At 42.4% G+C, this 23,929-nt stretch overlaps 1 long non-coding RNA gene across 3 annotated transcripts in view; it reads right to left on the bottom strand.

The window, feature by feature from the left end:
• Positions 1 to 23,929, bottom strand: part of LOC139760086 (uncharacterized) — a 95,021-nt gene that overhangs the window by 28,122 nt on the left and 42,970 nt on the right. For all 3 annotated transcript variants that reach the window (XR_011715232.1, XR_011715233.1, XR_011715234.1), the window contains exons 2-3: positions 13,336 to 13,837; positions 10,168 to 10,336 (exon numbers count right to left, since the gene is read on the bottom strand). This is a non-coding gene — a long non-coding RNA (uncharacterized lncRNA). The remainder of the gene's footprint in view (positions 1 to 10,167; positions 10,337 to 13,335; positions 13,838 to 23,929) is intronic.

Here is a 23,929-nt window from a genome sequence, read left to right as displayed (position 1 = left end):
ATGCGTATATGGGTGAGGAATGATGGGAGGAGACGATAAAGAATGTGGATAGGGAAAGATAGTAAGAGTAAAGAGGACAAAGCTACTGTGAGGTGGAGGAAGAGATTGGAGTACATGGGAAGGGGTGGTGAGGGATGTGGGAAGGGTGGTGAGAGATGTGGGAAGGGTGGTGAGGGATGTGGGAAGGATGGAGGATAAGAGGAATGAGGTGGATGGTTGGATAGTTAACTCAAGGAACGAATGAGGTGTCCTGGTGAGTGATAGATGAGAGTTGAAAGACGACTGCGGATGAGATTAAGGCGAGGTAACCGGAGGTGGAATATAGATGGAGGTCTGGGTCTTGGGTAGTGAGCTGAGGGGAAGAATATGGAATTGAGGAATGGGAGAACGAATGACGAAAGGAGGTAAAGAATAAAGAGAATATGTAAATGATAAATGGCGTGAATAGAAAGGAAAAGGCTTGTAGATGATAGATAAGAGATCTCCAGTGGAATGGGAAAGAAAGATGATACTGCAGGCACTAAGGAAGGAACAAAAAAATGGAGTGGGGGGAAAAGCTGGCAAGCAGGCAGGCAAGCAGAAAGGGTCGCAGAGAAAGAAGAAGCAGATGCGTGATGTTATGAAGGGGGAATGGCAGATGGGCGACAAGTCACGAGGGATGAGCTACAAGGACACAGACGAGTGAGGGAGCAGGGGAAAGGAAGGGAGGAGGAAAAGAAATTCTTGAAGAGAAAGGGTGGCAGAGAAAGAAGGCAGCTTGGCCAAATGAACCAAAGGCATTGGGGAGTCGAGATGTTTATTGATGGAGCTAAAAGACACCTTTGGGTCAAGAAGTTAAAGCGAAAAATAAAATGGATTAATTGAGGTAATAGAATAGCGATGATAATGATGGGGAGGAACACAGAGCCAAGGAGTCCACAGTACGTAAACTAGAAGGGCAGTGGAGGAGAATAGAGTTGGAGGGGAAGTGTGGCAGGCGAAATGTTATTAGCGAAGCTACGGAGCATCATTGAAGATCCTCAGAATGACGGACGAGGCGAGGAGTGAGACAGCAAGAATAATTGAGGATAATGAATAAGGAATCAGCTCGACAGCGGCAGCCAGTGAAACGTACTTGAATTATGAATAACGCAAAAGGTTAATGAATTATGCATTAAGAATTAAACGGACTTAAAAACAAGGAGGTTTGTACGGGTCAACAGATTTGTTAGAGCGAAGCTTCTGGTGTGGAAGAGATGCAGGTACTTTCTCTCGAGCGTTTGGAATCATGCGTTACTCCCTTCTTTGGTAAAGGGTAACGAATGCATTCAGCTCGCTACATCTTTGTGAAAATCGCACATCTTTTACGTATGCGATAAGTCCAAGGATCAGTCACACGGTCCCAGCAGTTCTATGTATATGTTGTGGTCTGAGTCATATGCCCGTCATCTTCAGTCCATGTTCCGCAAGTTTGAGTTCCGCGCTGTCCAGCTGCTACGGCGCCTTCCACCAGGCTAAATACTGCTCTGTAGTCGCAGTCGTGTCCTGTAGCTTGACTTGTGTATCTCCTTTTCTTATCCTGTAGTATGCTTGATTTCCTTGGCTACGCTCATACACATCCTTCAGTCCCTGCGCTGTCGCTCTTGTATTATATACACCCGTGCTGGATCGAGCCATATGGTGTAGTTTTACGCTATACGTTGTAGCTTCGGTCACATGCTGTAGTTTCGGTGTATGACTCTGTAGTTTTCGTCATACTCCTGGATTCAGTCACAGCGCAGTCTCACACATTCGCAGTAGCTTCAGTCACACACTGTAGCTTCAGTCATACACTGTGGCTTCAGTCACATGCCATAACCATTACCATACACCTGTCCTCTAGGCACATACTATAAATATTACCATACACCTGTCCGTACCATAACATTCTAAGTACATACCATAGACCCAGTTAGTAGTTCTGACCAAAGCCTGTCATTTATTAAGAGGATATAACCAACAGACGAATAATACGGAGGAGTAACTCAATGGTATTCTCAGTAGAGGGGCAAAATGATGTACAAATGTTAATAAATAATTAGAACCTTACTAAATCCGGGGCTGGGACCTGTGAGGCTCCTGTGACCTCGCTGGGTTAGGTCACCACAACAACAGGGGTAGTGCTCAGGACGAACACGAACACCAGTTATTACGATAGTCCTCAACTATTCAACGGCTTCCTCTCTCTCTCTCTCTCTCTCTCTCTCTCTCTCTCTCTCTCTCTCTCTCTCTCTCTCTCTCTCTCTCTCTCTCTCTCTCTCTCTCTCTCTCTGTCTATTAGACAGTTGGTGGATCGAGGAACCGCAGGGTCTTGAGCCCGTCGCTGTACGGTTGAAGGGGACGAAGGGCATTTTCAAGGGTTATCTTGAATTCCATCGAAAAAAACGGTACGATTCTTCTTGAACACAACGGTACGACTTGTAAGGTTGAGAATGCGATCTTTGAACGCGATGGTGCGATCCATGAGCGCGATGGTACGATCCCTGAGCACGGAAGGTACGATCCATGAGCGCGACGGTGCGAGCTCTGAACAAGACAGTGCGACCCTTGAGCTCTTGTTCTTAGCTGCCAAGGACAACGTTAAGGATCCGTCTTGTGCTTGTAATAATATTATTATTTACATATTTAGAGACAGTAGAGACAGTAGAGACAGTAGCTTCATGATAGGTTTTGGAACAGCACATTTATTAGAGCGGTGTCTTACCGTTGTACTAATGTAATTATTTGTCATTTTTCTAATGCCATTAATTATAGTTTTTCTAATGTAATATTTTTCATTGTTCTGATGTAATTGTCATTGTTTTATTGTTATCATTCGCCTTTGTTCTAATGTAATTACACGTTATAATTATAATCTAATTATGATTTTTTTTTTGAATATTTGAGTAGTTAATGGTTTTTATTGCTGTTATTTCTTTGATTATATTTGTTATTCCCGTAAACAATACACGCTTCGTTTGCCTCATATCTTGTATCATTTATGTCGTTAATTGTTCTCTGAAGTATATATATATATATATATATATATATATATATATATATATATATATATATATATAGTGAAAAACTCTCTCCCTGAGGGACACAAAGCGTAATAGATAGATAGATGGACAGATAGATAGATTGATAGATGGATCGATCGATTGATAGATAGATAGATAGATAGATAGAGAGAGAGAGAGAGAGAGAGAGAGAGAGAGAGAGAGAGAGAGAGAGAGAGAGAGACGGGACCTGAGAAAGAAAAAGCCCCGTGTGGGGAGGGAGGAGGAAGACGCGAGGGCCACAGTGAGAGCCTTGCTGATGAGGGACTACTGCGACATTGTTGTATCTTATCAGCATCCACCACAGCTTGGGTGCAGAAGCTTAGCACGCTCTCACCTGATGAACGCCCTACCGTGCGATGTCTGAAAGCTCCCGCCTACCCCCCACCACCACTACTAACCACTAAGCCTTATCATAATTCGTCTGTATTGCTCTGAGACCTTCGCCATCTTTGATGCCTACCTTTGTTGTGTGTGTGTGTGTGTGTGTGTGTGTGTGTGTTCTTGATGGCATCGTGTTGATTACACTGTTTGTACGAGCTGAACCGTTCATTATGGCTGCGAATAATCGAGTTTAATTTTCTCTCTTCCTTTATCTTCAGGTAAGTCGTTGGGAGCCTTGTAGGAGGAAGTGATTTGCACAGCGCGGGAAAGAAGAATTAGCGTTGGAGGTAAGTGTTCCCTAAATGTTTGAGATACTGGAAGGAAGAGCCACACACACACACACACACACACACACACACACACACACACACACACACACACACACACACACAGTTTCCATATCGCTCTCCTACCAACACTAAAGTTTTGCATACGTTTTATAGGTCACTTGCGACAGACTGTGGCGTATCATCGGCATATTTTTTTACTGCAGGGATTTTTAACTTTGTTCTCAAACCTTAATTTGTTTTTTTTTTGACATTGTTTGAGTTAGGTTTTGACGACGTTTTGGCATAACTTGGTACTTCATTACAACTCTCTTTTCATGTCGCGTGGACAGAGAATGTTTGGAGAATTTTACAAGTTTTATAGACAGTGGGTCTTGTGTTGTTAGCGAGTTGTTCCGTAGACCGTAACATCTCACAAAATCTTTAGACCGACAGTTTTGAGGGTGAGTGACAGTTAGTTCTTCAGCCTTTTTTTGACTGAGTGTTAAGATGTCCTTTAATTGAATCACCATGAACACCAAGTGTTTTACCGTCGTGCTCAAGTGTTGTACCGTCGTACGCAAGTGTTGTACCGTCGTGCTCAAGTGTTGTGCGGTCGTACGCAAGTGTTGTACCGTCGTGCTCAAGTGTTGTACCGTCGTGCTCAAGTGTTGTACCGTCGTGCTCAAGTGTTGTACCGTTGTGCTCAAGGGCTGTAGCGTCGTGCTCAAAAGGCTGTATCTCGTCGTGTTCAAGAACGATACACAGCCCGGGACTCAGTGATCGCTGTATCTGCCTACGTAAAACCAAGAGGCCGTGAACGTATATCAACTACTAGGAATTCCTCAATGCCTCTTTTCCAAGTGTGTCGTAATGTAGTAGGTGGAGGATTGTATCTCGCTGGTGACCCCTGTACGATTCTTCATATCTCGGAAGTTGAATTTCAGAGAAGGCCAGACGATTCAGATGATCCCGATAACAGTAGGAGTCATTTCATTTATGTGAAGCAGTTCGTACCTGTGAAGCAGTGTCGTTGTTCTGTATGTACCTTGATAGCTCTGTGGATTTCTTTTCATCTGTAATTTTCTCTTCGAAGACGGTTTGCGGGAAAGGGATGGAGGCTAAACAACATCGTATTAATCTAATGTAACTCTGGCTAGCAGCTGGAGTAACGTTGATAAACGAGGCGTCTAACGAAACGTTTGAAGTCCAACTCGATCGTTAGAAGGAGAGGGAAAATTCCACGGGCACAGAGAAGGAGTTTGAATTTTGAGGTAAAACATGAATATTAAGGAAAAAGATAAAGGACATTGGTCATCACACTGTTGTCAGGGCAAAATGCATTGTTTGCTACAGGACCAAAGATATATATATATATATATATATATATATATATATATATATATATATATATATATATATATATATATATATATATATATATATATATATATATATCGAAAAGGGAAAGGAATGAAGTTCACTACAAAATATAGTACTGGAGAGAAGTATGGGCCCTCGAGGTTGTGGTGTACCGTACAGGGCAAAGTTTGTGATGCAGAACACAAGTGTTGGGAGAAGTTCTTACACTCGTATAATGTGGGAGTGTCGTGCCAGAGGACATGGGAGCATGACAGTGTGGGGGGAGGGGAGATAAGAAGGAGTGAAGTGACTAGACACGTACGGTCATGGAGTAGAGAGAGAGAGAGAGAGAGAGAGAGAGAGAGAGAGAGAGAGAGAGAGAGAGAGAGAGAGAGAGCAGTGAGAGGCAGAAAACAAGGAATGAATGTTCGTTATGCAGGTGAAGAAGAGAGGGGAGTGGTTGATGTGAGGTGGGGAAGGTTGTTGGGTGTTCAGGGAGGGAGGGAGGGAGTGTGTGTGTGGGGGGTAGAGAGAGAGAGAGAGAAGTGGAGGGTGGGGGGAGAGTGGGGGATGGAGTTAGGGGGGTTTAGGAGGGGAAAGGGGCAGCCAAGACCACACACTAGCCTGCTGGTAGAAGGAGATGGTGATAGTGGCGGGGGGTATGGGTGGATGGGTGTTTCGGGGAAGGGAGGAGGGGAGAGGAGATGATGGAAGCAGGGAGGCAGGAGGAGGAGGAGGAGGAGGGCTGCAGCAGGAGGCAGGCAGGAGGAGGAGGAGGCGGAGGGGGGAATGTGTGCCAGAAGGACCGGTGTTTGACTTGTGGCGCTGGGGAGGTCTCACCACCGGAGCCAGAGCTGAGCTGACTTGAGGCCCAGTGATCAATACGGTCGTGTCGATACCATTGGCAGCTTTCTTTGTCCAGCCAGCATCGTCCTTAGTGGCTCTTATATTTACTGTCTCCTGTCCTCGTGGGAAACTCTATTTTACACATCCACATTGGCACAGGTGCCCACCGTCATTTACCGTCGTGTCATTTACACTTCTCTTTCCGTCTTGGACTTATTTTACACCTTATATACTGTTATTTACACTTTTTTTCCCTGTAGTTCTTAAATTTACTTCTTTTTTTTCGGTGCTTTTAAATGTTCACTACCTTCCGTGGCTTCTATGTTCACTTCCCTCTGTATGACTTTTTCTCTCGTGTCTGATGACCTGTATGACATGTTATTCCCAACGAAAAAAATGAATAGCAAAAATTAAGTTACTTTTGCTTTTCCGTATATTCGATATTCATATCCAGGAATACATTCTAACACACCGTAAAAGAATTTTGAAATTTAATGTTATCCACCTTATCATCTGTCTTGTTATCACCTCTCTGCAGCCTTATCTCTCCACCCGAGATAGTGTTTTCTCTCTCTCTCTCTCTCTCTCTCTATTCCACAGGTATCACTTCGACAAGATCGGACCATCAGACAAAAAAATTTCTTTCTTGTAATCTAAGACCTGGTGGAATCGTTGATTTTGTCTTCCTTTTGTCTGCTGTGATGAATTTGGTAATCCATGTTTTCTTATATGTTAATTGGAGTAGATGTTACTGAGACGGACTTTAATTGCCATATGTATATTCAGCTGAAAACGTTTGGTTGCTAAGAAGCGTATCAAAATGTTTTGTAGAATTTTGCATGAACATCCTGAGGTTTTATTTGATATCGGTCTTTTAGATAAAATCTTTCATAGACTTAGAATTTTGGAAACGGCGCATTTTTATATAAAATTCCGTACAATGGAAATGAAATGCAAGATGAACTGTTTCACAAAGGTAATCACAGGTTTATTACTTTCATGTTATGGATTACCTTAGAATTAATTGAACGTTCTTTAAGAGTGTTTAGGAATATGATATAAATTGGTATAAGGTGTCAACCTTCCTCAAATCTTTTATAACAACTTTTCTAATGATAACGTTAGAGGAAAAAGTGGAAAGTTTCCAACTTCGTATTTTCACTTATTGCGAAAAAGAAAAATATAACACCGCCCCATAACATACCATGAAGAAAGATAATAGATATAGATATGTAATAATACAGACTTCATTTTCTAACCATACGTGTTATTCTACGATTTTACAACCCCGTCCTACATCATACAAGACCTTCAGTGCACCGACCAGAAACCAGAAGGTTTCTGTCCTCGGTAACAGAAAATTGGTACCAAATTTATCACTGATTCCATTTCGTCATTTGACGTGCAGTGCGTACGGTACATACAAACACACGGTGACAGGAACATACCAGTGCTCTTTCACTGCCTTCGAAAGGTGATCATGATTGTAAATTCTTTTCTAAGGACGGCAGTGTAAAAAAGATTTTTTTCTTTTTCCAGCAGTGATTGATTGCTTCGACGCTGTTATGTTAACAGTAAATGAAAATGAGGACTGAGAATGTAAATGAATGTGTAAGAGGTAAAATTGCGCACTCGTATATTGTAGATATATAAGAAAATTTAATTTTTTCCTCTTATTGGGAAATAACATGAGTATTATGTTTAATGTATATAGAGAAGATATATCCAATTTTTTTTTCTTCAGGAAAATAATGAGTATTTGATATGGAATGGGAAGAGTGTGTGAGCGTATTTTGAAATGTATGATAGTCTTGTTAAACGTTTATTGATGTTTTTATTCTTCAGAAAATGGTAGATACAGTGTTAATGACCGTATTTTTTTTTTTCATAAGGTTGACACTGAAAAAATTTTTCATAGAAGTAACTTATATAGTAACATAGATATTAATGATAATAGTTATAATGATAATGATAATGATCATGATGGTGATGATAGTAATAATAATGATAATAATGATGAAATGATATTGATAACAATGATAATAATAATAATGATAATAATATTGATAATGATAATGATAATAATAATAATAATAATGATAATAACAATAATAGCAATGATGATAATAAGAATTTTAGACATTCCACATTTGGTAAGAGAAGCTTGTTTACGAGCCATCATCAGTAAAACTCCATTTGTTTTTTAAGATTATATTTGTTTCCCATCGTATATGAACCGGAGGAAATAACTGAGGGAAAAGGAAATGTTGATCCTTAACCCGATGGCAGCCGAGATCGGTGGGATCGGATTGAGAAAATACGTGAGATGGAATGTTATATTATGTGATCTAAGAATGTGTTGAATATGTACATCTAGGAACTTGAGCTGTAGTGTTTGCAGCTCATCGGGTGGACAACGGAGACCATAAGATGAAAATATATCCAAGTAACCATTTTGTAATTGTCTTTGCAGCTGTGAAAGACTGGAAGACGGTCATCCTATATTTCAGCAAAATATAGAATGCTTATATTTCTCAGTCACACAGAAATCATAGACCGACATTCAGATACATTGTTCGAAACGGTTTGGTACATGCATTTCGGGTCATGAAACTGAAATGATGTGTTTCATGCATGTAAGACCGTATCAATTTCAAAACTAGCCTGCTGTTTTTAGTCATGCAAACAGATACAGTTTGCTCCCACATAAAAGTGATGTGGGAGACTTCGAATCATGGAGTTCAACCCGGGTTTCGAGGTGATTCAACATTCAAAGACAAGCTGTCGAACTCGTTGGCTTACATCTATTCCAGCAGCTGTATGGCTGAGATTATCAGTGTGGTCCTCTGTCATACCCATGGGAGGTAAAGACCTCCTTTTGAATTTTATATTCCAGGCAGCAGGGAGGTGTTAGGTAAAGAAATAGATATTTCGTGCATTAGAAATTTGAACGGTTCATTTCCTTGGGTTAGCTGACACCTTTACGTTAATTGAATAGATCCTGTGTAACAATATTACTTATACTGTATTCTTCAGAATCGGATACGTAGTGTTCAAGACGTATAGTTCAAGCGCAGAATATAAGGAACTGGTGATCGTTAGAAGAAACACAAAGGAAAAAAAAATCATTCCTCTTTTTGCTTTCCTGTTTCTTGTAGAAATCCAACGGCCATCGCGTTATGTTATTATCTTGTCGCTTCCGATAATGTATTTGTCTTTACTTCACTGCTTCATAGCCAGACTTGCCGACGTCATAGACCATACGCATTTCAAGTGATGCTGAAAAAAAAGAATAATGACGATTCGCTATACACTTCTGCTTGATATATTGAAAAGTCTCACGTATTGGGTCGGCTCTTCTTAATCATCGTTCTTATTCGACAGAGTCGAGTTTAAAGCGAGTTAACTTATCACTTCCCGCAGTCTGCTGCTGGTACACCAGAGAACGGGCCGTCGTGAGGCAGGGGTTCGTGCCTCGTAAAGAGACACAACACAACTGGTGCATCGAACACCGAAAAGATTTACCTCAAAATTTGACCCATGTGTCTCACGCATCGCTGTTATGATAAGTTCTCTTCCTCGCTTATATAGATATTACTTCGGTTCCCTCATCCTGCGAACTGGGTTCCTCCGTGGTTCGGATATTAACCAGAACACACAGCACTGTGCGGGCTACACTGTTAAAGTAATCACAGTGTCATTATTGGCAGTTCAAAAGGGGGGAAGGAGGGGTATATATATATTTCTTTCCTCACACCAGATCTCACGGGCACGTGTTCGAATCCCGGAAATGCACACACACACACACACACACACACACACACACACACACACACACACACACACACACACACACTTGTCTTCGTTGTGCAGTGGCTAGTGTTGCAGCTCATCACCCAAACGGGCCCGTGTTCGAGTCCAGGACAGGGCAGTGGGCTGACAACCATCCCAGTTGTGTATCATCCGCATTTGGGGCTGGTCGATGAATGAATAAGTGGTGTATACTTGGGATGTGTATGTGTGTTATACAGGGTTAAGATAACGTTGTATATGGACAAGGTTAAGAGACGGGCCAACACTAGTGTAAAACTCGCATCAAACACATATTTATGAACATAGACATACAAATGTGTTACGCTCCTACCACATTTCTCTCTATGTGACTTCGTAAAGTGGAAACAACAAAAAACAGACGGTAAAAAAAAATCTGAAAGTTGAATTTGATTTAGACATATGACCCCACAACTCACCTCAGGGAGAAAAAAAGGTACAAATTTACTGTGAAAAAATCTGGCTAATGTGTCCACAGGCCTCGCCTCCCACTGGGAAAAATTCATTGACTTCCGTAGTGTCTCCGATTGTGCTTAATTTTATGCCGAAGTCTCCGGTTACGGACGAAATTCCTTGCCAAGGCCAAGCCTGAAGAGGAGGGATAAAAAAAAAAAATCAGGAGAATATAAGGTACTGAAAAAGTATGCGTCTAAGAAGTAAAAATGAGGAAGTAAGGGGCAAAGAGTAATGTGGATGGGAGGAAAAATTAGGTTATGGGTAAAGAGTAATGAGGATAGGGAAAAGAATGAGGAGGTTAGGGGTAAAAAGTATGAAGATGGGAAGCACGTATGAGGATGTTACGTTGTATGATGAACGGAGGAAGAATATGCTACGTCCATCCCCCGTAGTTTCGTTTTACTGAGACCAGAAAACATGACAGGCAATCCTGACACGAAAGGTGTATACAACAATTATATATATATATGTATATATATACAGAGACGCCTGTGCTAAATTCCAATTCCTCTTCTACTTAATATGAAACGTCGAGTATATTGCGATACATCAACCATCATTTATACGTTCCCCTGAACCTCTTGCCGTCAGGATCGTAAGAAGGAATCGACGATGGAACATTCGCAAGGAGAATTCTGGCCGGCTGTTGGTCTGGTGGGGTATGTTATCAGAGACATGTAGTAGTGACACTTGTTATGCTTTACTCACAGCACTTCAATACGTGAAGCTGTGCAAGTGAGGCGAAAATCATTGTCTCAATGTGTGTGTGTGTGTGTGTGTGTGTGTGTGTGTGTGTGTGTGTGTGTGTGTGACGTAGTGCATAACGAGTGGGTAGGTAGGAGAGTAAGAGCGAATAGATGGAAGAAGAGGAGGAGGAGGAAAAAAGAATGTAACAATACATGATTTTAAGTGATCTTAACTTCCACTTTTTCTGTATGATGGAAGTGGAAGGTTTTGCGTGTGGAGACTGCGTGTTAAACAGCGCACAGTTGTGTAAAGGGAGAACCATTTATGGGGATAAAAGATAGAAGAAATTGACAGTTAACTCCGTTGATGATTATGTGAAACGTGTCGTGATTCCAAGTGTTTTCTGTCTTTATTGGGATGTGTGTGTGTGTGTGTATGTGTTTGTTTGCGGATATGTGGTGATTTATTTCTACAATGAGGGAGGGGGAGTTTTACACCCATGGCATTTGTGTATAAAAGCCAGTATATATATATATATATATATATATATATATATATATATATATATATATATATATATATATATATATATTTAGCTATTTATTCACAGAATTTATAGGAAAGCCCATTAAGGCTTTTTTTCTGTAATTTCTTAAAGTATATATTGCGTAAACAAGGCCAAGTGAATAACATATAATTGTGATTGTTCTAACTATTGTATGATTCGTACTAACAAAAAAAAATGTATTTTAACAGAGAATTTCAACCAATTTCCTTTGATAAATTTTGAAAAATACGAATAGAAAGTTTTCGATACTTTTCTACTTTTCGTTACTTATGATTTAAGTATTGAATGAATATATTGTATGTTGTATCAGGCTATGAAACATATTCATATGTACATATAGACGGGGTAATTATAATCAGCATTTCCTTCGTGTTTACACCTATAAGATGTATCAAGTTTTCCTTAAGACGGCATATTTTTGTTATGGGATCCATCAGATGACGAAATCTCTCGAGTGTCAAGGAAGTGCAACGTATTAATGAAAATGTAGCGCGTGTTCCCGACCATCACACGCACTTCCGCTGGTTCTAGACGAACGGAGTTTATAGACTGTACGCTGCCCGACAACCGTCACTCACCACCATCTTCCTCCCTCAACAGCCCATTAATATTTCAATCGCGTCATTATCTCTCTGTACTTGTTTCGTGTCAGAAGTGTTTTATATCTTTAACTCGAGGTATACTACGCTAAACCTCCCAATAAGATTTTAAGAGCACTGGCTTGAGAGTGTGGAGGGAGGGTAGCGGGCGATGTGTTCTTGGAGTGTGGGCTTGGTACGCTCGCTCAAGGCGGAGGAGGTGTGTGGGCCGGCAAGACGCCGCGCTAAGTCTTAGGACGACGCTGCGACGCTTTCATTTACCCGCCGATTATCACTCGACGACTCGTTGCATTTCTTGATCTCTTATGTCTCAGTCGTTGTCTTAACTTGGGTCTTCCGATGTATGAAGACTTCTGCTTCTACTGGAGCTGGAGAGGATATTAATAATGGAAGTTTTGTGGGAAGTAGGGGATGATTTAAGCGCTTTGGCGGAGCGACACGGGGATATACATGTTTTACGGTGATAGTCCGTGTCTTTGAACACCTTTTCTCGATATATATATATATATATATATATATATATATATATATATATATATATATATATATATATTAAGCACACACACATGCACACACACGCATGTATAAGTTGACAGTTGTAACCCCTTATTTGTCTTTTGTATATTTCACCTTATATCCAGTCAACAAAATCTTTGAACCAAGTTGGCTCAGAAAATTACAGTCACGCATGGAAATAAAAAGTATAGATATTACTGACTCAATTGAATGATATGTCAATTGCCCAAACAGATTTCCAGCCGAACCAAACAAAAACACTCTCGTATATTCAAGGCTCTTAAAGACTTTATACTCAGCTACAATTATTTAGTAGCTATAAGCATAACCAGTTATGAATATCATAGAAGGCGTAATATATTTAACGTACATACTCAAGTGCTCGTGAAATATATATATTGAAATTTCCCAGGTAATATGTGCGGTTTACAGATTATTGTTTTTACAGCATATATATATATATATATATATATATATATATATATATATATATATATATATATATATATATATATATAGAGAGAGAGAGAGAGAGAGAGAGAGAGAGAGAGTTGTATGATAGTACAAAATGTGTGTAAGACGGGGCCCCGATGAACATCTTCACTGGATAAATGTATATTCTAGATGTAAAATTCTATAATATTCATTTGTTTTAGAAAAAGAATATTCTCAATATTTCTATCCAGTAAAAGAAAACTTCAGATTACAAGAAGAGAAAATATTTTTAATCACGAACTCTTTCATTTTTTATTTATTTTTACCTGATCGTTTGCGAGGCGTGGTTAACAGCGTCTGGAGACGGAGACGTAAGGATGTAGAGGAGATATTCTATGCTGCCTGATGTGGTCTGGCCAGGTTGATGAGGTTAATGAGGCATGGCGTGGGCGACGATGGTGATGATGATGACGTCATTTGGCCCTGTGACGTCATAGTCCTTAAGGTGACACGTGACACCAGCTGAAGAGATGATGTCAGGACGGAAGGTGAGGAGGAGAAGGGAGTGGTGTTGTCGGGACGATGTCAAGTGGTGGGGGTGGTGGTGGTGATGATGTCAGGTCAGCCAGACGTCAGGATCTATGATGGTGATGATGTCTCTCAAGAGTACCCCAGTCCAGATGGTGATGTCTCATGAGGCGCCAATGTCGAGTGAGTCGGTGCATTTTGGTTCAGGTGGTGACATCAGTGACGTCGTGTGAGTTGGTGACTTCAATCTCACCGCCGACGATGTGGGTGATAATCCTTTGTGTTCCTTTCCTCAACATTCTGAAATACGAAGAACAAATTTAAGTAACTGTTATCTGAAATGTCTTCCGCAGAGATGGACTGAAGGATGGTATGAAACTCAAATATATAATACATTTGTTATTACAGCAGTTATAAGCTGTAATTACAGCATGACTGATCCAGGAATGAAGACCATAAGATCACGGATCCAAGTAGAAAAATACCTTTTGCCAATTAAACATGGAGAGAAAAATCATTCCTCCTTGGAAACACATGGACGAAACCTCCTCCTCTTTTTCCAGTCATTGAGATCCTCCCTTAGTTACTAGCTCACAAGCCCAAAAGAAAACAAACCTCTTCCCTGAGAACACTCGAGGTAGAACCATTTCTCCCCTCAAGTCAGTTCCGCAAACCCCCAAACTAAGAACACCTCACCGCTCCTCTTTCACGAACTCCTGAGAGAACCATTCTCTTACGTCTAGTTATTGAAGGAAACCAACTGTTGTACCACAATCCTATGTAGAATCCTTTTCTTCCTCGTGTCTTCACTAACACACAAGGAAACTATCGTCTTGTCTCACACGCATTCATTAACTTCTCGTATCTGTCCCAGCGCTAAGTACAAAAGAGAATTCCTTCAACCCTGACTTAACAAAGAAACCGAGTGCGAGTATAATCCCTCACCATCCCGTCAAAAGACACCTAACTCTTACCGTCCATTGTAAGAAACCAGCCATAATCCCTCGGAAAGAAACCAGCATTAATCCCTCACCATCCGTCGAAAGAATCTTGATCTAATCCCTTGCTTTCCTTAGAAAGAATCCTCATCTCTTGTCTCTTCGCTCATCCTTCATACTCCTCCTCCTCCTCCACCTCCTCCTCCTCCGCTTCTTCTTTCGTGCTCCTCCTCCTCCTCATCCTCATCATCCTCTTCTTCATCATCATCATTTTCATCTTTTTCATCTTCTTCCTCTTCCTTTTCTTCTTCTTCTTCTTCTTCTTCTTCTTCCTCTTCTTCTTCTTCTTCTCCTTCTTCTTCTTCTCCTCCCACCTAGTGACTGTACTCATCCCAAACTTCTCGTCCGCCAGCAGGAGGAGTAGGAGGAGGAGGAACAGAAACACACACATCGTCTTTCCATACCGTAAACACCTCGACCACAGCAAACCCTTGCAACTGTGGTGGTGATGATGGTGGCGGTGGTGGAGGTAGTGGTACTAGAACAAGCAAGTCTTGCCAACAGCCAAACAACGCACTTTAACACCACCACCATCGACCCAGACAACACACTTTAACACAACCACTGATGAATAGCCAAACAACGTACTTTAACACCACCAACAACGACCCAGACAACACACTTTAACACAACCACTGATGAATAGCCAAACATCGCACTTTAACACCACCAACAACGACCCTGACAACACACTTTAACACAACCACTGATGAATAGCCAAACAACGCACTTTAACACCACCAACAACGACCCAGACAACACACTTTAACACAACCACTGATGAATAGCCAAACATCGCACTTTAACACCACCAACAACGACCCAGACAACACACTTTAACACAACCACTGATGAATAGCCAAACATCGCACTTTAACACCACCAACAACGACCCAGACAACACACTTTAACACAACCACTGATGAATAGCCAAACAACGCACTTTAACACCACCAACATAGACCGGACAACACAATTTAACACTCCCAATGATTGAACACACTTGAACACCACCACTAACAACCAGACAGCACAATTCAACACGGCCTAACAAATCCTCTACGTTGTTACCAGCGTTGGTCGCCCCTCCCGCCTCAGCCACCCTAGGTGGATAATATAACCAGTAAAACGTGGATTAGTTTTATCCCCGCAAGGCTCTGGCCCAGCTACCTCCTGGTGACTGATGGATCATGACGCTCCCATGCTGCACAGGGAAACTGTTTGATGTGAAGAATAATGATAGTAATGATAACGATAAGAATCATGATGATTATAAAAATGATAATCATAACAATAATGATAATGATGATAATAGTAATGATGATGATGATAATGATATGGATACTATTGATAATGATGATAATAGTAATGATGATGATGATAATGATATGGATACTATTAATAATGATACTAATAATCATGATGATAATGATAATAGTAATGATAATGATGATGATAATAGTGAGATTAATGCCTTAGATAGATTGATATAATACACGCGTATGTGTTCACGCAAATAAGAATTCCCTTTGACAACTTGCTGTCAAGTCTAACTTCTCTGATTGTCTTTGCCATTTACTCATAGGTTTAGATAGAGGAACAAATCGGTCTCCATACATATTTTACTGATTGTAGAACGGTCATTACCTTCATAAAATGGTCGTTAGATTCATTGGTTATTCAAATACGACTTAAATCCGCATATTTCCAGTTGGCTCATTAATAAATCGTCCTGAGATTAGAGGCGATTATATGCATTAGATCTGAAATCGATAACGTTCATTTTCGTATTCGAATCACATTGGATATCATCCTTGTCGCTCCCATCATCCTCGCCAGACCGAAAATCGACAAACTTGTCACACCATTTTTATCCGAGGAAATCTCAATGCGACGCGGAAAGTAATCCTTCTTTTGCAAATGGTTGAATTGAGGACTTTGCCTAAAATGTGGACTAAATTGAAACGCGTCTGAAAAGTGGTTAGAGCAGTGCATTTACGGTGAACAGAATCCACTGTCAAGCTTTATGTCTCATCAACACGGCGTCTCTTTCACGCTTTCTCTCTCTCTCTCACTCTCTCTTTCTCTCTCTCTCTCTGCCTCAAAGGGGAAAGCATAAATTATTTCCCCTTTTATAATTATATTCTTTGAAGATTATGAGCATTGCGGTCTAAGCGGGCGAGGCAAATGCGACTGGGAATTTTCACAATTGTCCCTCATATATTCCCCTCATGTTGACGGTGAGGAGGAGAGACTGAGAGATAGAGAGAGCGAGAGAGATTTTGGCGTTCGCTTTACATTGCGACGTTGTAATTGCGGTACACAGTGAGAGCAAGCTGTTTCTCTTGAAGAGAAAGGGTTTGGGAGAATTAATGAAAGAACGTTTTCAATCGACACTTTACATAATTCTCTCTCTCTCTCTCTCTCTCTCTCTCTCTCTCTCTCTCTCTCTCTCTCTCTCTCTCTCTCTCTCTCTCTCTCTCTCTCTCTCTCTCTCTCTCCCCGAATTTATTTTCTCTCCTCTGCAGTGATTTCCTATCCTTCCTCTACCAAGCTTCTTGAAGTAAGCCACTTCGATGCATTTTCAGCTTTCGTGGACCAGTTGATTTTCATCTTGGTGACTTTTTCCCATATTTGTGTTCATTTGAATAATACATCACCACGTCCTCCCTCCTCCCTCTCCCGTCTCCCGTTAATCTCATTTCATTCCTGTGTCCCTAACACCTTTTTGCTAATTTTGTGCAGCTACCACTCTTCCCCTTCCCCGTATGTTTGTATGTTATCGTGTTTTATATCATCTCCTCCAGATACTTATTCTTCTTCCTTTGCTTCCACAACTGTAGTAGGAGAAGGAGGAGGAGGAGCGGCAGCGTCTCTTTCGCGTCCTTGTTCGCCTCCTCTGCTCTGTTCTAACGCCTCCTACCTCACCCCCCGCGTGGCCACCTCTTCTGCTAATGCCTTCTCTATTTCCTGTCTTGCAAAGTTGGGGTAGAGTTAAGCCGACGGAAGGGGGATAGGTTGGGGGGGTAGAGCGGGTGGCCGGCCGGCGCTGGAGAGAGAGAGAGAGAGAGAGGGAGGGAGGGAGAGAAGGCCAGTGAATTACCGACAAAGGATGAGAGACGGTCAGTTGGTTTGAATTACATCTGCAATTATTCCGTGCGCGTCGGACAAGGGAGGGCGTCGTCTGCGGAACATGGAGCGATATCGTTTTAATTCACTTTTGATGACGGACCGAGATTGGGTGTCCGGCAGCCCACCCACCCCCGCTGGCTTGCAGGGAAGGTGGGTGAGGCAGGGGACGGGTCAGTAAATTCCTCCCCACACCCCCCCTACCTTCCTTCCTTCCTCCCCTTTTCTCTCTCCCCCTACTCCCCTATTCACCTCTTGGTTGTGTAGCATCGAAGAAGCGAGAATTATTAGGGGAGAAGAAGCGAAAACGGGGAGCGAGAAGATGAGGCAAGGAGACGAAGGGGGTATGGGGGCCGCTGTGGCGCTGTAGGGTAGATGATCATAACAAGAAGACAGGAAGACGGGCACTGCACGAAGGACGGAAGAATCGTCTGTCTCAGACTGGCATGAGGGGGGGATATTCTTGCCCTCATCTGGTCACATTAAGGTGGAGGTATATGAGGGTAAACGTGAGGCTACGAGAACCTCCTTTCTCATTATGAAATGAGGGAGGAGGATGCGGCGACTCACGGAGGGAGATGAGGGTCGTCTTTCCTCTCTGGTTATTTAGAGAGTAAGCAGAGCAGGCTAGGCTAGGCCAAGCCAGGCTAGGCCAGGCCAGGCTAGGCCAGGCCAACACTGCCTAATTCCCCTGCTGGTAGAGTAGAGAGTGGTACTGGGGGCGGGTCATGTAGTGGGGATGACCAGAGGTGTTGATGGCACGATGTGTGTGACGAAGGAGAGCCGGTGTCAGGGAAATGAAGCACTCACTAGTGGTAGTAACGAGATAAGCAGCAGCAGCAGCAGCAGCAGTAGTAGTAGTAGTAGTAGTAGTAGTGGTAGTAGTAATATAGAAGTGGTAGTAGTAATTGTAGTAGTAGTAGTGTAGGTGGTGTTGGGATGATGGTGGTAGTAGTAGCGATGTCATTTATAGTATTAGGAATGGCACTTGTTATTGTAGTAGTAGTAGTAGCAGTAGTAGAAGTCGTGGCATTAGTAGTAATAGTACTGAAAGTAGCAGCAACAACAAGATGAGCGCTCAGGAGTGACGAAGTGCTAATAATAGTAGTAGTAGTAGCAATACCAACAACAGGAGAGGTACTCATATTTTAAAAGGAATGATTACTTTGAGATAAATTATAAATTACTTATAGCAGGAATCCCTGTATGGACGAGGAGGAAAGCGATTACCATTTTACACGTTGCTTCACCGAGCACTAGACTCTTGTCTTGATACAATAGACTTATTACAGTGTGATTTATCTGTGTGCTATTCAGAATCCTCCCTGGACCAATCACCGCCCCACACTCCTGCTCTCCAATATACCACTAAGTGCCATCTGATGGAAAGAGGGAGCGAGACGAGCCAGCCCTTGCATTATAGAGAAATCATCTGGCATCAAGGATCCGGGAAATCATTTAGGGTATCCATTCCACTAGAGGCCAGTAATGGGTGAATGTCATTATCAATAAGGCTGTCTTCAGATGTGTTGGTCAGATTTGTCTTAGGTGTTGCTTTGGGGGGAGTGTTGTCGTCTAAGGTCTTCGTCCCTCTCGACGGTCGTCGGCGTCTGCTGCTGCTGCTGCTTCTGCGCCTGTGTGCTTCGTCAGAGCCTCCTCCAGGAGAAGGGAGAGTGAGGCAGAGATGATGATGGTTAGGAGATTGGTGATGGTAGGAGGAAGATTAGAAGAAGAAGAAGAAGAAGAAGAAGGAAGAGGGGAAAAAGAAAGAAGGGTAGATTAAACTCGAAGATGATGATAGGGAAGTTGAAGGAAATAGGAAAGAGAGGGAAGGAGATTGGACGATAAAGGCAGATGAGAATTAGAGAAGAACGGTATTGAAAGAGAAAAGTTGAGAGTTAGATGATAAGCGAAAACTAGAGAGTGAAGGAAAATGGTTAAGGGGGAATATAAGAAGAAAGTGAGGAGTGTCTTCAGGTAATGTGAGTAACTTTGTGTCATATGTGGGATATGTAACGTTTGTCACATGCAAACATTACATACTTTGGTATGTCCGTGTGTGTGAAATTTGTATTGTGTACTTATATTCGTGTCTGAAATTTTCTTAGTAACACACACACACACACACATTAACACACACACACACACACACACACATATATATATATATATATATATATATATATATATATAAGCGTGTGTGTGTGTGTGTGTGTGAATATGAACAATTATAAACATTCAGTACTACCCACAAAACCATTTTCATATCTCTGACATTCTGGGAGACTTGAGTTTAGTAGATTGCCCTCCATATCGTAAGAAACAGACCAAGACTGATGACTCAAGACCTAAACAATACGGAAAGGGACAAGTGAGCGAAGAATTGTGATAGACGACATGGTTCAATAAAGCCTTACGGATCGTCGAAGCTCCTAATGCAAGTAGCGTGTTGCTCTACCTATTGCACCCAGATTTCAGACATTATTGCGCAACGTTAAGGGCTAAGTTATTGTTCTTTTAGGGGGGAATTAAGGTCCTTAGGGGCTCGGGAGGTACTGGCGACCAATAAAGGAAGGTTAGGGGTAAGGGGAGGTGGAGGGAGGAGGAGGAAGAGGGAGGGGGTTGAAACGTTAGCTGGCCCCATGAGGGGGAGGGGAAGGGGGGAGGGAGGTTTGGTGGAGGTATTTATTGACGTTCTCTGAAGGTTCGATGATGGTGTAGGGGGGGGGGGGGAGGAGTATCGGTCAAGAAGAAGAAGAAGAAGAAGGAGAAGAAGAAGGAGAAGAGAAGGACGAGAAAGACATACAGGAAAAAATGGAACAACCACCTTGTCAGAAATAGGATGATAATGTAAGAAAAGCCAACACAGTAGTTAAAAAGAATAGTATTGTTGATAGCATAGGTTGTATTAATGTCCACGGAAGTGATAGGTAAAAGGAAAACAACAGTGTATCGAGGAAGTTAGAAACTGGAGGAACTCTATTTGAAGAAAGTAATGTGAAGATCAGAATTTTGGTGCCACGAACAGAGGAGCTACAGTCGATGAAAACATAGATATGCGAAAAAAATGAAAAGATGTAGAGGAAGACACAGTTAGAAAACGGGAAACAGGCAGATAGAGAAAAAAAAATCAGTAAGTTTTACAAGTAGATGAAAGATATGTTGGTGATGGAGGGGATTGTCGAGGAGATTAACAGTCTGATTAATGATGAAAATATGATCAGTATGGCACTGGTTGTAGCGACGTAAGCCAATAAAGACGTTCGCGAAGGAAATGATGGTTTGTTTATGTGACGGTCGTAACAATGAACTAAAAGAAACAGAAATGGTGGGGATAGTAAGATAGGCATCCATGAATAATGAGAAGGAAGGAGCTGTTCCTTATCTGTTTCTTTAGAAATGATAGCAAAGACCAGAGTCTCTTAGGGGTGAGTCTGTGAGAAGCAATATGAACTTCATGGTTCCCTCCGACCCTCCCGAAAGACATGGGATATAGAGGGCAGAGGGAGGCTTAGAAAGAAACAGAGTTAAGTGTTAAGACGTAACGTGAAATCCAGTACAACAGCGATGGGGAAAAGAGAGTGGATGGATGAAGAAGATGGATAGAGAAAAAGATAGGAGGCCGAGGAGACACTAACGTGGGGAAAGGTAAAGGGAGAGGAGAGTACAGGAATGGATTGAAGGAGAGAGAGAGAGAGAGAGAGAGAGAGAGAGAGAGAGAGAGAGAGAGAGAGAGAGAGAGAGAGAGAGAGAGAGAGAGAGAGAGAGGAAGGGTAAAGATGGAGGAGAAGGGGGAGAAGATGGAGGCGAAGGGAGTGGGGTGGGGTGGTAAGGGCTGGCCCAGTGTTTGGGTAAGATACGTGTGACGGCTGGGGCCTCGACAGTGTTGCCGCGATTATCACATTAATACTGCAAATGCTGTATAATTCTGATTCAGGACTAGTGATTTGTCTTGAGTCGGCCGGGTCCCTTCTGAGTGTTATGCCATGGCTTAACTCGCCGTCCAGTCGACTATATCAAGTTTATGTAAGGATTAATCCATCCCACGTTTTCTCTCATAATACTGTACAGGCACTGTCATAGAGGAAGCAGTAAAAGACATTTTCCTTCAGCAAGTGTTCTTGTATTCTCCTGTTCATGACCAGTACCATACTCGTCTGGCCTCAGTGACGTATGACCTTCATTCTTCATATATTTTTTCCACTCAAACAAGTATACAAGTATTTGGAAATATTAATATGGCGAATATTCTGTGTACAAGGGAAGGGATAAACAAAATTACGCCACTCATTAACCAAGATCAGCAAGAGTTTGATCTTGATGGGGATTGGCTGGCGTTGGTGATGTTGGCGATGGTCATGTTTGCGATGGTGCCGCGCGGTCTCCACCACCAACATATTACACACACACACACACACACACACACACACACACACCTCAGTCACCATCACCACTACTGACGCCCTCCATCTCCACCATCACCACCATTTCTAGCCACGACCATCCTCCCCACCACTATGACCACCTACCACTACCACTACCACTTGCCAGCGAGGGCCGGGCTGCCGGGCCAGCGTGGAGACCACCAGGTTCATCCTGTTTCGGGATCCATCTCAAGATTCGGGAATAATTCAAAGGGGGCATTAGATTAGGGAGCCTTCCCTTGGGAGTTAAGAGATAAGCGACCACCTACCAACCTACCTACCTACCTACCTACCTACCTACCTACCTACCTACCAACCTACCAACCTTCCTTCCTTCGTTCCTTCTTACCTACGACATAACTACAAACCCACAACATACCCACAGATTATATATGACCATCGACACAACCTCATCATACCCACAACATAGATCAGACCAACATCATACAACGGAGATCAGACCAGCAGCATACCCACAACACAGACCAACAACACAACGCCGTCATACCCACAACACAGATCAGACCGTCAACAGGGTCTCATCATCCCCAAACTACAGCGTCAGCAACACAGGTACATGGCACCTATAACCATCCCAGCTAAATCGCTGTGGGATAAATCCCCTCTGATATAGCTCCTCCCTGACCCTCTGTACGTGTTCCGTAGGGGAGGAAAAATGGGAATTCAGGTCAGAGATAGTCACTTTATGTTTTATATTTATCTTTTGTGTGTGAATAGCTGTAATGATTGGTGAGTGATTACTATATATATATATATCTATATCTATCTATCTATCTCTATTTATCTATCTATCTATCTATGTATATATATATATATATATATATATATATATATATATATATATATATATATATATATTTGTGTGTGTGTGTGAATACTGTTTATGTGTTGCGGGGAGAGAGTTTTACTCTCGTGTTTCTACGTCTCTTAACCTTGTGAATATGTACCATGCACACATACACACACACATAAGAGTAAGCCGGCGACCCATTTATCGACTAGTCCCGAAAGGAAGATGAACATCTGGGTTGGGTGTAGGCTGACCGCCACGTTCAGAAATCGAACCCCTGCGCGTCCATGCGGTCAGAAACGCTGACCACCACACCACGGAGGCCCTATTAACAATCGTTCACCGTCACCGTTTGCTTGACAGTCACCTGTGATCACTTCATCATTCCTTCGTCGTATGAAGTGTAAGAAGTAACTTTGTCATGATGAATTACACGTTTAACTAAAGACTTAATTTTTTTTTCTAGGCTCGGTGAACTACCAGCGGATTGTTAGCGGTCAAGGATAGTCTGTCTTCATTGGCTGTCAGTCAGGACCTGTCATCGCTTCTCTCCCTCTCCCCCTCGTTTCCTATGATCACTAATAGTTGTCAGCGGTTTTAAACAGTCGTCAGAGGTCATCGGATCTTGTCAGCGCGTCGTCAGCAATCATCGTCAGGGCTGTCCATTGGCCAGGTCGCCAGCTGTATACGTATACGTATATGTATATCGTATATGTATATCGTAGCTCGGGAGATATGGTCGATTGAAATTGAGGAGTTCCCTCTCTCCCAGGAGCCCACCTTCCTATCCCAGGAGCCCACCTTCCTATCCCAGGAGCCCACCTTCCTATCCCAGGAGCCCACCTTCCTATCCCAGGAGCCCACCTTCCTATCCCAGGAGCCCACCTTCCTATCCCAGGAGCCCACCTTCCTATCCCAGGAGCCCACCTTCCTATCCCAGGAGCCCACCTTCCTATCCCAGGAGCCCACCTTCCTATCCCAGGAGCCCACCTTCCTCTCCCAGGAGGTGTGGTGTTGAGTACTGCTAACA

This window comes from Panulirus ornatus, chromosome 35 (genome assembly GCF_036320965.1).
Source record: "Panulirus ornatus isolate Po-2019 chromosome 35, ASM3632096v1, whole genome shotgun sequence".
NCBI classification, from domain to species: Eukaryota; Metazoa; Arthropoda; class Malacostraca; order Decapoda; family Palinuridae; genus Panulirus; species Panulirus ornatus.
The sequence above is the reverse complement of the archived record's forward strand: the minus strand, read 5'-3'. Positions and strand labels throughout refer to the sequence as shown.